Genomic DNA, 16,929 nt, shown 5'->3' on the forward strand with positions numbered 1-16,929 from the left:
CGTGTAATATAATGCGGGGACATAATCCATGAGGGCGCAATCAAATTCTAGTTTATTAAAATACACAGACGTTATATTCGTATATATTGCCCCCTTGTGGCGATTTAGCATTGCTATAAAGTCAAGACGATGATGTCATGATAACAGAGAACGTGTAACAAAGGAAATACATGCATTACATAACATTCATTTTGAATTATTAAAGAAAATATTTAAAACAATTATGTAACATTGACACGTACAAATAAAGTGCTAAATAAAATAAGTTTGGCGCAAAAGTTGTGCATAAAATAACACAATAAAAAACTAAACTCTTATTGCAGCCTTTAACACGTAATTTACACTGTGTGTGTGCAAATTGACGATTAATTCAACAATATGTAAGAATTTCTATGCACAATGTATACCAATGAAACAATGATTTGTCTATCATCTCTCCTTTACACATCTCCACGACACTAAAAAGTTGGTAAGTATTTATTTCGGGATGCTCCGACTAGATCAAAGTAGCTAGTAATCGATGCTTAGGTGACCAGTGAGTAGAAAGACAGTAACAACATGTTTATGTCTGGATGGCTGAGATTCACAACGCAGCCTCCAGCTACCAAGATACTAATTACCATATTAATGTAATATCGCTTCATGTTAGCAGCCTGTAAGCAGGTGGCCGCGTGCATGTCCAGAACGCCTCAAACAAACTGTACATTCTAATCTACAGAATTCAATTCATTGTGCGTATCCCAGAATATCCGTCTCCAGCTCCAGCCTCCATGGAGCTGACAGCTTCAATGCGTTCTGCTCCGCTACCGCATCCAACCTTCAGGTTTAAATCCATAGTGGAGAAGGTTCGAGTCACGGATCTTAGGGCGGAACATCTGCTCCGTCATGCAGCGAGCAGCGCGCGGGCTGGAGTAGGAGGAGGTCCTCTCAGGGGAGCTCGAGGATGGGGAGGGTGGAGGAGGGTTGAGGTGGAGCACTCACTGTTCATGGATTACTGCAATAGGGCAGATCATGTTGATTAAGTTTAAATGTATAAGATTAGGTTCGATTTTACCCCAAGATGGGAAACAATGTTAAAGCAGAAGCTCATGTCAGTAATACGAATACTAATCAAGAGATACCGAATGTGATTCTAATTATATGAACATAAAATATGCATATTTGAAATCTGTAAATATATATGTGTTTTTGTATATAATATAAAAAACAATAACACATTGAGAGCCATACGTTTATATACACTTTTAGAAAAGTTAACTGCCTATTGAGGTATTGGGCCTATGTTGCCCTGTGCTGTAGATGTTTTGCTTCCTAAAGACCTCACACCTTCACGTTACTCTTTGGAGGAATGAGTGTTCGTAATGCGTAGTTGGATTCAGACAAAGACCCGAAATGACCGACAGTTGCTGAACCTGCCAATGACCTCTCATAAAATACTGTTCCAGAAGTGAACCCATGTATGGTTGAAGCGTGTTCTCGGAGACCTGCTCCCGGTTGTGCGTTCAGCACACAGAGATTTTGTTCAAACTGTCCAGGGAATGTTCTGGAGAGAATGTGTTCTGTCTGCCATACCCCCATCACATAGGGTCTAGAACTCACTTAGAACCTTATGTTCTGTCAGCCTGCTATACCACATCACATCTAGGGTCTAGAACTCATTTAGAACTTTATGTGTTTGTTCAGCCTGCTATACCCCATCACATTCAGGGTCGAGAACCCACTTAGAACCTCATGTGTTCTGTCTGCCTGCTATACCTCCATAACCCCACTTAGAACCTTAGTGGGGAACTGGTTTTATGTGGTTCCGTTTCAGTTAACGAATCCGTAGCACGTATATTGTTCGATAATTCCCTTCAAACGCATTGTTTGAGTATGTGAGATGCACTCAAGTATGGACCTCATACCATTCCTCTGTCTCATTGCCACGTTTACACTTCAAATACTACTTCTGTCTACTTAATTACACAGCGTTTTGTACTCCTTGATCTAGGCAGTCGAGTTGTGAGTAAGGTTCATTTTTTCTTTGTAAGTAATAGTTAATAATTAGTTAGATTTATGTATTGATTCTGCACCTTTGGTTCCTTATTGACACAGTTAAGGAATCCTTCAAGCAGGTCTTTGATCAGTGAACTGCTTGTTGATCTACCATGAGGGCATGACAATAAACCTGAACCCTATTCACCTGTCCCCTCATCCTCTTTGATGTCATCGTGAATCTAAGCATGTAGGAATGAAGTGGTTATTCATGCGTCACCTGCGTCATCAGACAGGTCTTGCGGTGGGCTTGACTCGTGTGGCCTACTTTGGGACGTGAACCCTCTGAAACAATATCAGGCCTCGGCCGACTGACAGCGCATTCCACGCGCGGCTCTTTTCAGCGAGCCACACACATACACCACATACCTGTCCGCGGGCTCCAGGCTGTCAGCTTTGTGCCAACTCAGCCCCCCCCATTGTCTGCGGAGCCCCTGCCCTCCGCTGACTCACGGACACACAGACTCACCGACTCTGCCCCGCATGGGATGGGAGAGGAGACACACAGCTGAAGCATCCCAACCACGCAACACACCCAGCCACCACAAAGGAAAAACGTGAATTATGAGTAGGACTCACAGGGTCAAGGGGAGAGTAAGGTTGGAGCCTAGCCAAAGTTGCAGTGGTGGAAGTTTGTGGTTCTCTTTTCTGTTGCCTGATGTATGAGGCTGCAATATTGATTAAATTAAATGGAAGTTCCCCTGAATTTAGGGACCGATAATAAGCGAAAGGAGAAGTGGTTATTGTTATGGTCTTCTAAATCAGGCCCTTATGCTGAGTTAAAATCTAGGTGAAGAAAAAAAAATACTACTAATAAAAGATATGACTTAATTTTCATTGATAATACAAGTATAGGATTTTATTCAGCTTATAGTACAATCATTATAGTCTTAGTTCTGCACCAATGCACCACAACACATCCCCTGTAGGCCTATGACTGTGCACCATCCTCTTGGTCGCTGCAGTAGCGCAGACCGACCAGCGAGGGGCGCTGTCAGGTAGCTCACCGTTCATTTCTAAAACGGTCGATGAACAACTCTGGGGAAAATGCTGCAAACCTTCCGAATTTACGCAACACTTTATCGAGCTCTAGTCATCAATGAACAACCACCGTCTGGACGGTAAGTAACCCAACTTATAAAACCTTAAACAATCATGAAAAGAATAGCGTACAGCCGTTGGTTTTGCTCTCTTAACGTGTTGTCTTAAGCCGGGGCTATAATAAAGAATGGGGACAAATCAGCTTAAAGGGAGAGCATTACACTTGAGCAGCACCAACAACGCGCAAAAGTAACAGTAGAATTACCGATGTGATCTAACAGCGAGTTTGTTCACTGCAGTCACTGTGGTAGATTACTTTGTCCATCTCTAAATACCTGTTCAAGTCCATCGCATGCACTGGCTTTGACTTTGTGGGGAAGTGGGACAGTTGACAGTGACACTTGTGTGTCTGTGTGTGGCACCTTTTGTTGACGAGAGAACAGAGTATCCACGCGGTGGTTAATCATTCATTCTGGCCGCAAACATAACATGATGGTTCTCTTTGCGAGTTTTGTTCTGTCGCTGATGTGGGAGCGCTAGAAGGAGAGGAGAGAGCGAGTGGGGGAAACGTGTATGTGGGTCAAGTTAAACCAACTCAATTATATTCGGGTTAACATCGCTATCCCAAGGACAAAGTGCAGTGGGAAATGTTCCACGCTCTAAAAAAATCAGTGGTTGAGCCTATTTTACGCACCCGTGAAAACTTATATATATATATATATATATATATATATATATATATATATATATATATATATATACACACACAGGCTATACTCTCATCTATTTGTCTGTCTGTCTGTCTGTCTGTCTGTCTGTCTGTCTGTCTGTCTGTCTGTCTGTCTGTCTGTCTATATTTGTTAAGTTTTCCATCTCAAACTTATTTCAATGTACTAAAATAATAAAATAAGTGAAAATAAGGAGGGAGAATGTGGGCTGCAAAGATATTCTGACATGCCAGGCTGTACAGTGTAATTCCCTTACCTGCTCACCTACATGCAGTTGGTTGTGGAACAGCTGTTCTATGTCTGTGTGTGTGTTGTCTCAACGCCTTGTCCCCCCAACATGGACTAATCCGTTGATATTCCCCCCCGCCAGACGATAACAATGTTCTGCCCCGTGTCGGAGCCTGCTCACCTGGTGCTGACCCCTGCGTGTGACCCCTCCCTGTAAGGGACCGTCCTCCTCCCCCACCCCCCCATCCCTCCCCCCCGGAGCCCCCCCCCCCCCCCCCCCAGGGCAGGGCTGGCAGCACACCCAGGGTCATGTTCCACCTGATCAAGAAGGACAAGGAACGGGAGTCTCTGCGGAAGGAGAAGAAGGAGAAGAAGGACCGCATGTCCCAGGCCGACCTGTGCAGCCTGGAGGAGATGAGCGTCCGCAGGGGCTTCTTCGGCCTGCACCGCGGCGCCTCCAAGAGGGACTCCAAGACGCGGCTGGAGATCTCCAGCCCCATCCCCATCAAGGTGGCCAGCGACGCCGAGCTCAGCCTCACCGACATCCAGGCGGACCCCCTCCCCGGGGCGGAGAAGGACCCCCACCGCCGGGGCTCCGTGAAGGAGCGGGCGGCCATGTTCGGCCCGGTCCTCACCAAGACCCCCTCCCAGGCGCTCATGGACCCCCCGCCCGCGCCGCTCCCCCTGGCCCCGGCGGCCGACGGGTTCGCCGACGCCCGGTTCGGCGCCGTCCAGTACCCCGCCCTCGCCTCCCACCCGGGGGGCGACGCCGCCGCCGTCGTGGGGGAGCTTCCCCGGCAACGCCCCCCTCCCCTAGGGCACCCCCCCGCCACCTGCGTCCCGGAGCTGGTGGAGAAGACCTTCCCCGGGGCGGACCTGGCGCTGCCCGCCGTGGCGGTGCAGCCGCCGCCGTCGCCCCGCGTGCTGGACGTGGCGCGCCGCAACACGGGCGACTTCGGCTTCTCCCTGCGGCGCACCACCCTGATGGAGCGGGGGCCGGACGGGCGGCCCTGCCGCCGCGTGGTGCACTTCGCGGAGCCCGGGGCCAGCACCCGGGACCGGGCGCTGGGGCTGGTGCCCGGGGACCGGCTGGTGGAGATCAACGGCGTGGGCGTGGAGAGCCGTAGCCGCGACGACATCGTGGAGATGATCCGGCGCTCGGGGGACTCGGTGAGGCTCAAGGTGCGGCCCATCTCGGAGCTCAGCGAGCTCAACCTCTGCTGGCTCCGGAACTACCAGGACCCGCCCCGCGACGGCTGCTACGAGGTGAGTGGGGGGGGGGAGGGTCCACGGGGGGGGGGGGAGGGTCTACGGGGGGGGAGGGTCTACGGGGGGGAGGGGTCCACGGGGGGGGGGTCCACGGGGGGGGGGGGTCCACGGGGGGGGAGGGAGAACATCGGGGAGTCCCCCAATTTGACATGGTTAGTATGTGGGTACAATAACTAGGACAGTGTTGGTATTGGGGGACTGACTAGAACCTGGTTAGTATTGGGGGATTAACTAGAACCTGGTTAGTATTGGGGGACTGACTAGAACCTGGTTAGTATTGGGGGATTAACTAGAACCTGGTTAGTATTGGGGGACTGACTAGAACCTGGTTAGTATTGGGGGATTAACTAGAACCTGGTTAGTATTGGGCGACTGCTGATCGTGGGGGCGTGACCATGACTGGGCGTTCATAAAGTACATGTTATCTTAAAGGCAGTCAAACACTGATTCAACTTGCTGTTATAAATTGGCCATGGTGAGATATATTCTTGACACCCCACCTAGAAGTAGCCCCCCCCCAGAGGGCAAGAAAAAGCTCCCTTAATTAGCGCGGTAAAAACCTTGAGAAGGAACAGAGAGGGGGGGAACTGTCCCATTGTTCAACTCAGCAGTGGTGCAGGAGGGTTACAGCACTGTCTGTGGTTTATCCCTGACGAGAAACCGCACCCCCATAATCCCAGTCCAACATCTCATCAGGTAAATGGATCCGGTCTGGTGGGGGGGGAGGGAACCAGCGACCATCTGAAGACACTTGACTCTACGGTCTTCTGTCTTTCCTCTGAGGCCCCTCTTCCTCTACCTGAGCCCACGCTAAGGATGTGTCACACCCCCCCCCCCCCCCGAGAGACGCACACCGCGTCCCAGTTACCCTGGTAGACCCCCCCCGAGAGACGCACACCGCGTCCCAGTTACCCTGGTAGACCCCCCCCCCCCCCCCCCCCCCCCCCCCATTAAACAGGCCGGAAGAAGAGAAATGAGGACCACAGAGTGACCCAGAACCGGGCGGTATTTATAGGAGCTTATTAAAATATCTCTACTCCAGATCTCGTCCAGTTACACAAACCCACTGTATCTGTATTCTACATGCTCCGTCTAAATGGACTCTGCATAACTTAGTGGTATTTACTTTAGATTAATTTAGCAGACGCCTACAACTACGGCGACGGATGGCTCTTTGCCACCGCATGGTACCAGCTGAACTTTTGTTTTTTTATCGGGAGAAGTGGAGGAGGATACCTGGTACCTGGTACTTCTTCTAGTACTGCCTTCCCTCGAGGTTCCAAGTGAGCAGAGGCGATACCGAAAGGTGTCGACGCTGAAAGGTTGCCGAGGGAACAGAACACACTGCAGACTGACTACTGATTGGTCGGAGAGAATCGTCAATAGTCATCGTGTCGCTGCGTCATCATTGCGTGACATCCTGCACAAACTCGCATTTTATTTAAATAGCCAAGCTACTATAGCCACTGCCATTTTTGGTAATCACTCGACTGCGAAAATTCAGAGAATCACAGACCCCAACCCCTCGATATCAACCATTGGGCCTGCGCCTGACGTGTTGATGGCCTCTCGGCAGTTTCATACGGCGTTGCCATGACGACCATGACAACCATGACATTGAGGGGTTAGGCAATATCTGCTGTGGAAAACAAAGTACCCGGTACCAAAAGCAAATAGAGTTGGGTAGAGTACAGTCGAGTTGAGCCGTTACTATGCATGGCAAAAAGGCATTACAGTGAACTCTGGTTGAGACAGGTCATTAAGGAGCAGGTAGGGGTTAGACAGTACAGAGACAGGTCATTAAGGAGAAGGTAGTGGTTAGACAGTACAGGGACAGGTCATTAAGGAGCAGGTAGGGGTTAGACAGTACAGAGACAGGTCATTAAGGAGAAGGTAGTGGTTAGACAGTACAGGGACAGGTCCCTACGGAGCAGGTAGGGGTTAGACAGTACAGAGACAGGTCATTAAGGAGAAGGTAGTGGTTAGACAGTACAGGGACAGGTCATTAAGGAGCAGGTAGGGGTTAGACAGTACAGAGACAGGTCACTAAGGAGCAGGTAGGGGTTAGACAGTACAGAGACGGGTCATTAAGGAGCAGGTAGGGGTTAGACAGTACAGAGACAGGTCATTATGAGCAGGTAGGGATTAGACAGTACAGAGACAGGTCATTAAGGATCAGGTAGGGGTTAGACAGTGCAAAGACAGGTCACTAAGGAGCAGGTAGGGGTTAGACAGTACAGAGACAGGTCATTAAGGAGCAGGTAGGGGTTAGACAGTGCAAAGACAGGTCACTAAGGAGCAGGTAGGGGTTAGACAGTACAGAGACAGGTCATTAAGGAGCAGGTAGGGGTTAGACAGTGCAAAGACAGGTCACTAAGGAGCAGGTAGGGGTTAGACAGTGCAGAGACAGGTCATTAAGGAGCAGGTAGGGGTTAGACAGTGCAAAGACAGGTCACTAAGGAGCAGGTAGGGGTTAGACAGTGCAGAGACAGGTCATTAAGGAGCAGGTAGGGGTTAGACAGTGCAAAGACAGGTCACTAAGGAGCAGGTAGGGGTTAGACAGTACAGAGACAGGTCATTAAGGAGCAGGTAGGGGTTAGACAGTGCAAAGACAGGTCACTAAGGAGCAGGTAGGGGTTAGACAGTGCAGAGACAGGTCATTAAGGAGCAGGTAGGGGTTAGACAGTGCAAAGACAGGTCACTAAGGAGCAGGTAGGGGTTAGGGGTAATCTGGCTCTAGGAAGCCTACAGGTAGACTTTGGAAATAGAGCTCGTAAATCCGCCCCTCCCGGATTCTTAAATTATAAATCTTCATGCAAAGAAAACAAAAAAGTTTTATAATGTTAGGTTTTGTGTGAGGCCGCTTTGTGAACTACAGCTCTTCACTGCTCTCGACACGAATGATATGCGTCACCACCACTCTGGTACAGGCGATCTCTCTGCTCCACTTCACCGCATTTTTCCAAGGGGAGGATAACGGCATCGAAATGCCGACGTTATGCCGATGGGGAGATTGTCGGTCTTGTCCACGCCAGTCACAGGGAGCGTGAAGTCACATTCGAGACATGTAGTCTTTCTCATTGTGTTTTCTCTACAGCCTTTAACTGAACAATTGCACAATAAACGTTCAAACTCTTGACATGAAGAATTATCATTTAAATCCACAAACAACAAATGTGTAATCGACGGCATATAAAGACTGGGACCAGAAGATAATGACTGTCTCTCCATTGAAACCCATTCATATTTTACGATCTCAGAGGTCCCCCGGGGTCTACCGGAAGGGGCGACTTACGAGCTCTATTGGGTGTTCAAACCTTGTACCTCTTTGACTGGGAGTCAAACAGTTCAGACCTGAGTTTCCCCACCTAGGAAGCATCTGACCATCATCTTTGTTGGTACCTGTTGTGTTATGGGAGCTTGCTTCCCATCATAGATTCACCTGCAGGGTAACGCGTCACAGTTGTGTGCGGTGTGACTGTGTAGTCGTGGTGTTAGTGAGAAGGCTCCCCCGAGGGGGAAGAAGGATGTTGTTGATGTAGTAGGACAGTATTGACACACACTGACTCTGAACAACAGAGCCTGTCATCACACAGAAACCGGCTGGTCGGGTTTGGGTTCCGGTGTTAACCAGACACGCACGCACGCTCGCACGCACGCACGCACACACGCACGCACACACACACACACACACACACACACACACACACACACACACACACACACACACACACACACACACACACACACACACACACACACACACACACACACACACACACACACACACACACACACACACACACACTCTCTGTCTCTCTCTATGTCTCTCGTTGTGATTTCGTATAGAATGTGTCATCACAGAGATAAATGCCTCGGGTCATCTCGGTATTTGAGCAGCTAAGTGTCATCGGGTAACCAAGATAAGGACACTGCCAGAGTGTATTCAGTGAACTCATTTTGCGTGCACATTTGCCCTGTACGATATGACACTTGTACCAATGTTTCAGGCCTGCAGGTATTTTGCTGCCAACTGTAATTGTCTCCAAACCCGAAAAATAAATATTAGTTATTTTTTTCTTGAATACATTTGAAGAATAGAGATCATATTATCACTGTTGGAAGGGAACTCCGGGTGTTGGAGGAACAAATCAGAGAAGGCACAACACAATTAGAATAAAACATTTTTCTCAATTGAAATCCTCTTTGGCAGACCGTCAGACAAGTGAAACAGGACAGAAGCTGTTCATACTATTCAAGCTCATCACGTGACATCACATTCAGTTGTAAAGCTTTCATTCACCGTCATTTACTCATTAGTCAGAGAAAAACCAAAGCATATAATCAGAATTGGATTTAAAACTTTGTAGCTTCAAAAACACACACACACACACACACACACACACACACACACACACACACACACACACACACACACACACACACACACACACACACACACACACACAAAGGGGTAGAAATCTAGGAGAGACCGTGGTGCTGAGCTCCATTTAAATGACACACACATACACACACAGCTACAATTGGATGTAGCTACCAAGAATAGTTAAAGTGCTGGAACACAAACTAGAAGCTGCGGACGACAGAGCAGCCATAGTTCTCTGTGTGCTCTAACTAACACAGGGCTGGTCCTTTCTGTATCCAGTGTTTCCTTATCACTGATAGTGTGGGCTCGTTCAGTGTCAACACAGATTGGCCCAGCAGACCGCAGCTTGTCGCGGGTCGGACCCGGGTTACGTAACGTTGTCTCCGGGCCGCGGCCCAGCTGAGCTCTGAACCCAGTCCTCTACTGGGCGCTGGGGCTCACAGCCCGCCGTCCTCGTGCTCCTCAGGCCAGGAGAAACGCTCTCTGCTGGAAACCCCCACAGTTTACACATACCTCGGGACGGAAATCAGTTCATTCATAAATACTAGTCGCCCGGCAACGCAGGATGAGCCGATTGGTCGGAACTGAGGTGATCCAGTGTTGGGCCTCAGTTGGATTACAGTTGGTTTTGTAGTTCTGTGAGTTCTGTCTCGCCCTTCTCAATTAATTATAATAATAATCATATACTTTATTTGTCAGACAGGTCTGAAATTTGTTTTGCGTCCATTTAGTTGCTCCATTGTGACTTAACACATCCATGTAACATTAATTGTCCGTAGTGTCCATTGTAGGGCATTATATCACATACTACAAACTGAAAACAGAAAAACACAAACGCATAGAAGACATAAACATAAATGTCCCTTCACCTTCTCCTTGATCTGGAGAATGATTCAGTGTTGAGCATGTGGATTGATTTGAGTGTTCCAGTTTGATCTTGTTAAACTGGGGTACTCTGAATCTGCACTTTGATGGTAACAGTTTGTATTCTCTGTTTCGTGGCTACTGTTAGAGACGATGTTGTTAGCCAGCCTTAACATGTTTTTATGATAGGCTGTTTCGTATATTGTCTGGAGGGGATGGCCCACAATCTTGGAGCAGATTTTTAATTGCTGTGACAATTTGGCTTTCAAGGTTGTAGGCAGTGGTGTAGTCTACGTGATACGCAGGTATACGCCGTATACCCACTAGGAACGCACCAGGATTTGCGTATACCCACTTAAAAATGTGCACTGATACGTATCAATCGTCTTGTGACAGATCTTTCACTTCTGTGTTTATTTTTCGTTAATATCGGTTGGGTATAACTGCAATAAAATACTTTAAGCAGGGGAAGTTATCTCCTACATTCACCATTCATAAAATTCCCGCTGCGCGCTCGCGCTCTGCCCTGTCTCTGTTACGAAGCGCGAAGCTGCCCCTGCATCTCTGCACGTTAGTTGGCGGGCCAAGCCCCTCCTTCTCGCGTGTGTGTGCGTGTGTGTGCGTGCGTGGGCGTGCGTGTGTGTGCGTGTGTGTGTGTGTGTCCAGTCCTCCCGTATTAATGTGTAAACCACATAATAAGTAGTCAACAGAAGACAATGTTTTAATCCCACTTTATATCTCCTTGTTACTTTTAGATGAGAACCCCTGGCCAGCCTTTCAGACTGGGTGTCAGGCTAGGGAATTTAAAAACATGCATCCTTGGTTAGAGTGGAGGGAAAAAAAGTTATAGGTAAATGTCAGCCAACATACAGTTGGTATACACAACTGAAATTCATAATGTTTATCACTATGCAAATGAGAGTATAGCTAATTCATGGTCATTTTTAAGGTGCAGTAATTTCACACTTTTACACAATTCAATTACTGTATGGTATGTTAGATAACAACAGTAAGAGCTCAAATTAGAGCAATTGAAAGAGTGAAACATTAGTCTCCTGTCATCTCCTTCTCATGCACTGGTTAGCCATGGATGTAAACAGTTCATTAAATTATTTTGAGTAGATTTTGTCCTTGTTTAGCATATGCTATTGCTACTATAGATATACAAAGGACAACTTGTCATTTTTGTGTTCTATTTGTTCATACTGTTATTAAAACTGGTTCTTTCCATGATTGTTGATAATCGTTATACTCTTAAATCAGCGGGTTGTAGACCCCTGCGTTGGTGAGTGTGGCGAGACACCCCATAAGCGCCACACACGTACACGTACCGGTCGGACGGGTTTGTACGAGGCTGGGAGGGAATCATCACAGTATACCCACTACAATAAAATAGACTACACCACTGGTTGTAGGTACCATACAATATTAAAGTATTGTAAAATGCTTTTATGACTGAGGTGAAGAATAAATTAAGAATTTGACCGTTCGCCCCAGAGGCGTCGGTGAAAGAATATCAGAATATCAATTAGTCTTGTCTTTGACTTAAACTCAAAATACGAATTAAAGTCAAGTCGAAAGTACTAGTATTTGTGGTACTGTAGTTTAAATAAAGCTTTACATTGTTGGTTCATTCATATAATTGCCACACACATACCATCCTGCTGTATAGTAATCCATTTATTGTGTTTCCAATGCTGTCAAGCGATTAAAATATTTAATCGCATTAATGTCATAGTTAACCTACAGCAATTTTTTTTCTATGCTAAATATCCCTTGATTTCTTTGTCCCATTCATTTTTCTCATTTTAATGCTCTTATCAACATGGAGAAGTGCATCGGCTTGCCTTGTGCAAATGTTTTTTTATTGATGTTTTTTTATTGATTGAACAACATTGGCATATACTGATCCTATAAAAAAAAAAAGAAGCCTATAGTGCATTTAAACAATGAACATACAAACATTCTGCCTTGAACATAGCAGTCAGGCTACTGCTTCTTTGTTTTGAGGCAAAGAAAAAAAATCGTTAATGCGTTAATCGCGCGATAATTTCTTTTACGTCGTTAAAATTGGTTTGCGTTAACGCCGTTAATAACGCGTTTAACTGCCAGCACTAGTTTCCATACATGGCAGACTCTTAACCATTCACTGAAAGTTGTGAATCGGTTTCATATTCATTGAAACCAGCCGTCTCACACTAATCCTGCCTTCTGGTTCCACTGAGCGGCCGGATAACATTTCCTCATTCTGCGTTCAGATGACTACACTCTCATTTCCCGTGGAGATGCTACTTCATAGCATTAGAGCGTAGGGCTAGGATTGGCAGGGGCGTGGCCTATGTGGATTACAATGACAAAGAATTGAATTGAAAATAATTTGTGAGCAGGATAATCTCGACACCACTATCATTGACCATCACCGTGAATCTGCCTCTGTCAGGTTGTGGGCCCTCTGGGAGGGCAAACACTGGGTCTTTTATTTTGAAGGCACCTATGACACAACAATGGTTGACAAATTCCTTCCTTCAAGTACATACCTTTTTAGCAAAGGAAACATATTTAGCATTCTTGGGCGTGTGATGCCTCATACCTGATCGTCACGGTGATTGTACAGCTACAGCTGGGTGCCCCGCCCTCAGGCTCTCAGCATGCGGCAGAAGCTATTGGTCAACCAACCTTCCATCTGTATTGTGTTCACCACAATCCTGGGATTGTCTGTTTTAATTGAACTCAACACCACTGTCTCTCATAGCTTTCTACACCTGTGTGTGTGTGTGTGTTTGTGTGTGTGTGTGTGTGTGTGTGTGTGTGTGTGTGTGTGTGTGTGTGTGTGTGTGTGTGTGTGTGTGTGTGTGTGTGTGTGTGTGTGTGTGTGTGTGTGTGTGTGTGTGTTTAAAAGGGACATTCAGGTCAATGTGTCTGTCATGTTTACACTAGACATTCATAGACAAACAGAATAAGTAATTGGAAGCATATATATATATATTACCGTTGCTGTGGAATTGAATGTGGAGAATTCGTACAATTTTAATAGACAAAATCTATTGAACACAGATTATAAAGGTCATGGTGATAGGAGATGTGGAATTATTTATTTGGATTAAAATCTTTCTAGGTCAACATTTACGTTGCATCTGTGTTAATCTGTGCCTAGCTGTTAGCATGTATAGACCATGCGGTATGGTTTAGGGTCTAGACATAACCGTTTTTAGTCTATGGCGTCAAATTGGGGATCTTCGACGTCTAGCTAGCTAGTTGGCGATCTTCTCCATCCTGCAGCAAAATATGACTCCCTGAAGAACATGTAGTAAGCTAGCTCTAGCATGTACTGTAATATGTACACACCTTCATTGATAGCATCTAGCAAGTTTGCTTACTCCAGCATCTCCTCGCTTGCTAAAGCAGTAGCCTACAATAATTCATATAGAATGTCAAGCTAGTTAGCTAGCTCCAACTTGTCCCTCCTTAAGCAGTAGAAGCAGAAGACTCAAGACTCACTTGTTCAGACGTTCACCTGGACTAGGCATGGCCTCCCCCCCCCCCCCCCACACACACACCTCTCTTTAATGCTTATTGTATGTTGTACGTTCTGGCACTTAAAAATAGTACCTAGCATTGTATAGCATCGTATCCTAGCTATCTTTGTTGTATACGGGGCATGGGTTAACCTAGCGATCGTTAGTGCTTGGCACTTGGTTCTATGAACATCCTTACTGTACTAACAGCGATATATTGTTGTTTCTCTTTCTTCTGACAAATGTACTTATATAGTAAGTAGCTTTGGATAAAAACGCCTGCTAAACGCCCTTAATGTAAATGTAAATGTACATTTATGTGCAGGTACAGCAGGGTGGGGATAGCTTGCCAGCCAGCTAGCTCCCTCGCTGTCGTCTCCCTTTTTAAGTTAAAGGTCCCACGCCCTGAGTGCTGATTAACTGGCTGCCACTCAGCGTCTTCTCTCACCACAACTGGTTCTACCGCCGCGTCCGGAATCCATAGGGCTTGTCCACTAAGACATGTCATCCGATGAATGTCCATTTTGAAAGCATGGGAGCGTTGGAATGTTAGTTATTGTGTTGGTAGTATTTGTTGTTTTGGTCATTGTTGAGCAATTAACCGTGGAATGCTTTGTCCTGTGTTTGATGGAAACTGACACGGCGCGTTTCATGTGGGAAGAGGCAAAGCATACTTTTCTTGAGTCCTCTCAATACGGCGCAGTATGGGCTCACTGTTTAAAGCTCATGGCCAAAGGTTCATCATGGTTGAAAAGTAAATTGCGCGTAAAATGTGTTGAATGTACAACGTTAATCCTCTTTTCATAACAGGGATTATTTCATGCACGTTGCTTGATGTTGGACAAGTCTATCTACAGTTCATCTTCACCTGCATATCTCGACATGACTGTACTGGCTACTTGGAGTATATGTGTAGTCCTTTGGCTCCATCTTGTGGTCAGTGACAGACAGTGAAGCTCAATAATTGGTGTGTGTGCGTGCGCGTGTGTGCGTGTGTGCGGGTGTGGGTGTGTGTATGCATGGGTGGTTGTGTGGGTTTGTGTCAAGTTTCAAGTGTCATGTTTTATTCCTTCATTCATTATTATTTTCTCAATCATTCCCAGTAGTATTTGTATCAGCAGCAGTTATAGTGGTACTATCAGCAGTAGTAAGCGATACCAGTTTTGGCAGTAGTTTTATTACTATAATTATTATTACGATCCAAACACAGAAATGTGGAGCTTGTTGCGTTCCCTCAACGACCTCATCTCGTATTATTATTTATTCGTTAGTATTTGGGTCAAATCGACGGGAAACGGGGCGACATTCCTCTGTTAACGGTTGCCACGGTGACCACAAGCCGCTGTTCCTGAAGAGAGGGGCGGGGGAGGAGGAAGGGGGGGGGGGGTGCACCTCAGACCTGTTGGCCGCCCAGCGGGGGGGGGAAGCGCGTCGCAAAGCCTCTGATTGGCCGGCTGGTGCCCGCTCTATTTATATCCTCTCTCTGTCGCCCCCGGCAGCAGCAGCAGCTGTCCCTCCCATCCCTCCCCCTCTCTCTCAGGTCTCCCCCTGCCCGGCACACCGGGCCTGCCCTCCGTACCCCTATCACATTACTGCCCCCCCCCCCCACCCCCTGCCGGGCCATGTGTCGCCTGTGACGCCCCGGTCGCCTGGACCTCCCACTTCCCCTGGTGGACTGTAGTCTCTCCCTCTGGCTCAGTGTCTCTCTCTCTCCCTCTCTCTCTGGCTCGGTGTCTCTCTCTCCCTCTCCGTCTCAGAGTCTCTCTCTCTCTCTCCCCCTCCCGCTCTGTCTCAGTGTCTCTCTCTCTCTCTCCCCCTCCCGCTGTGTCTCAGTGACTCTCTCTCTCTTTCTCCCTCTCTGTCTCAGTGTCTCTCTCTCTCTCTCTCTCCCTCCCTCTCCAGCTCAGTGTCTCTCGCTCTCCCTCTCTAGCACAGTGTCTCTCTCTCCCTCTCCGTCTCAGTGTCTCTCTCTCTCGTCACACACATGTCAGGACCAGGAGCTCTGGGAGTACCTGAGTGCTAGTAGACAGGCGTTGAGGCAGGAGGTAGGCGTCTGGCGGTGGTGTGTTGTGGAGCTCTGTGGGTCCGCTGTGTGTGTGTGTGTCTGCGTTGTGTTGGCCTTGCTCATTGTGCTGTGTTGGGGGGTTAATAGCGTGCTTTCGGTGCCGGGGGCCTGGGGGTCTGTCTCAGTAAGGCCTCGCACCCAGAGCTCTCCCTGGCTGCTCACAGACTATTTATAGGAGGGGAGTGTGATGGAAGCTAGGCCACAGATAGCAGCGCAAGCAGCCTGTCGCTATCCAGTCCCTTAATCAGGGGAATGGAGTGTTGCAATGTGTTGCAATGGAGCTTGAAATGTGTGTTGTAACGTTCTGCCGTTGTATGAGTTGTATCGCTGTGCCTCTGTGTCTGTGTGTCTCTCTGTCTATGTGTATATATCTGACGCAAACGTGTCAAAAAACGCATGTTTATCTGTTGTTGGTGTGTCTTTCTCCCCCTCTTCCTGTCAAAATGAACAATCAAACCAGGGTTACTGGAGAAGCCTCGGTGTGGGACAGTGTTGCCCGATTGGCCCATATTTCTGGCGGGAAATCTGGCCCAATCTGGTAACACTGGTGTTATGTTTTGTTTTGGTGGTTAACGTACACATCAAGAGGGATACAGACTACACTGAGACGGACCAGAGACGTGCGTGGTTCCAAACCAAAGTGTGGAAGAACACCGTCCGTACCCTAGCCAGCCACGCTGTGTGTTAGCGGTGTGTTTTAATTGTGAACTGGGTCACCAAGACTTCATAAGCGCCTGTCAGCGCTGGAATTCCTCTGGGGGCAATTACCAACCGAAATGAAATGTTGTCAGTTAGCAG

This window comes from Gadus chalcogrammus, chromosome 7 (assembly GCF_026213295.1).
Source record: "Gadus chalcogrammus isolate NIFS_2021 chromosome 7, NIFS_Gcha_1.0, whole genome shotgun sequence".
NCBI classification, from domain to species: Eukaryota; Metazoa; Chordata; class Actinopteri; order Gadiformes; family Gadidae; genus Gadus; species Gadus chalcogrammus.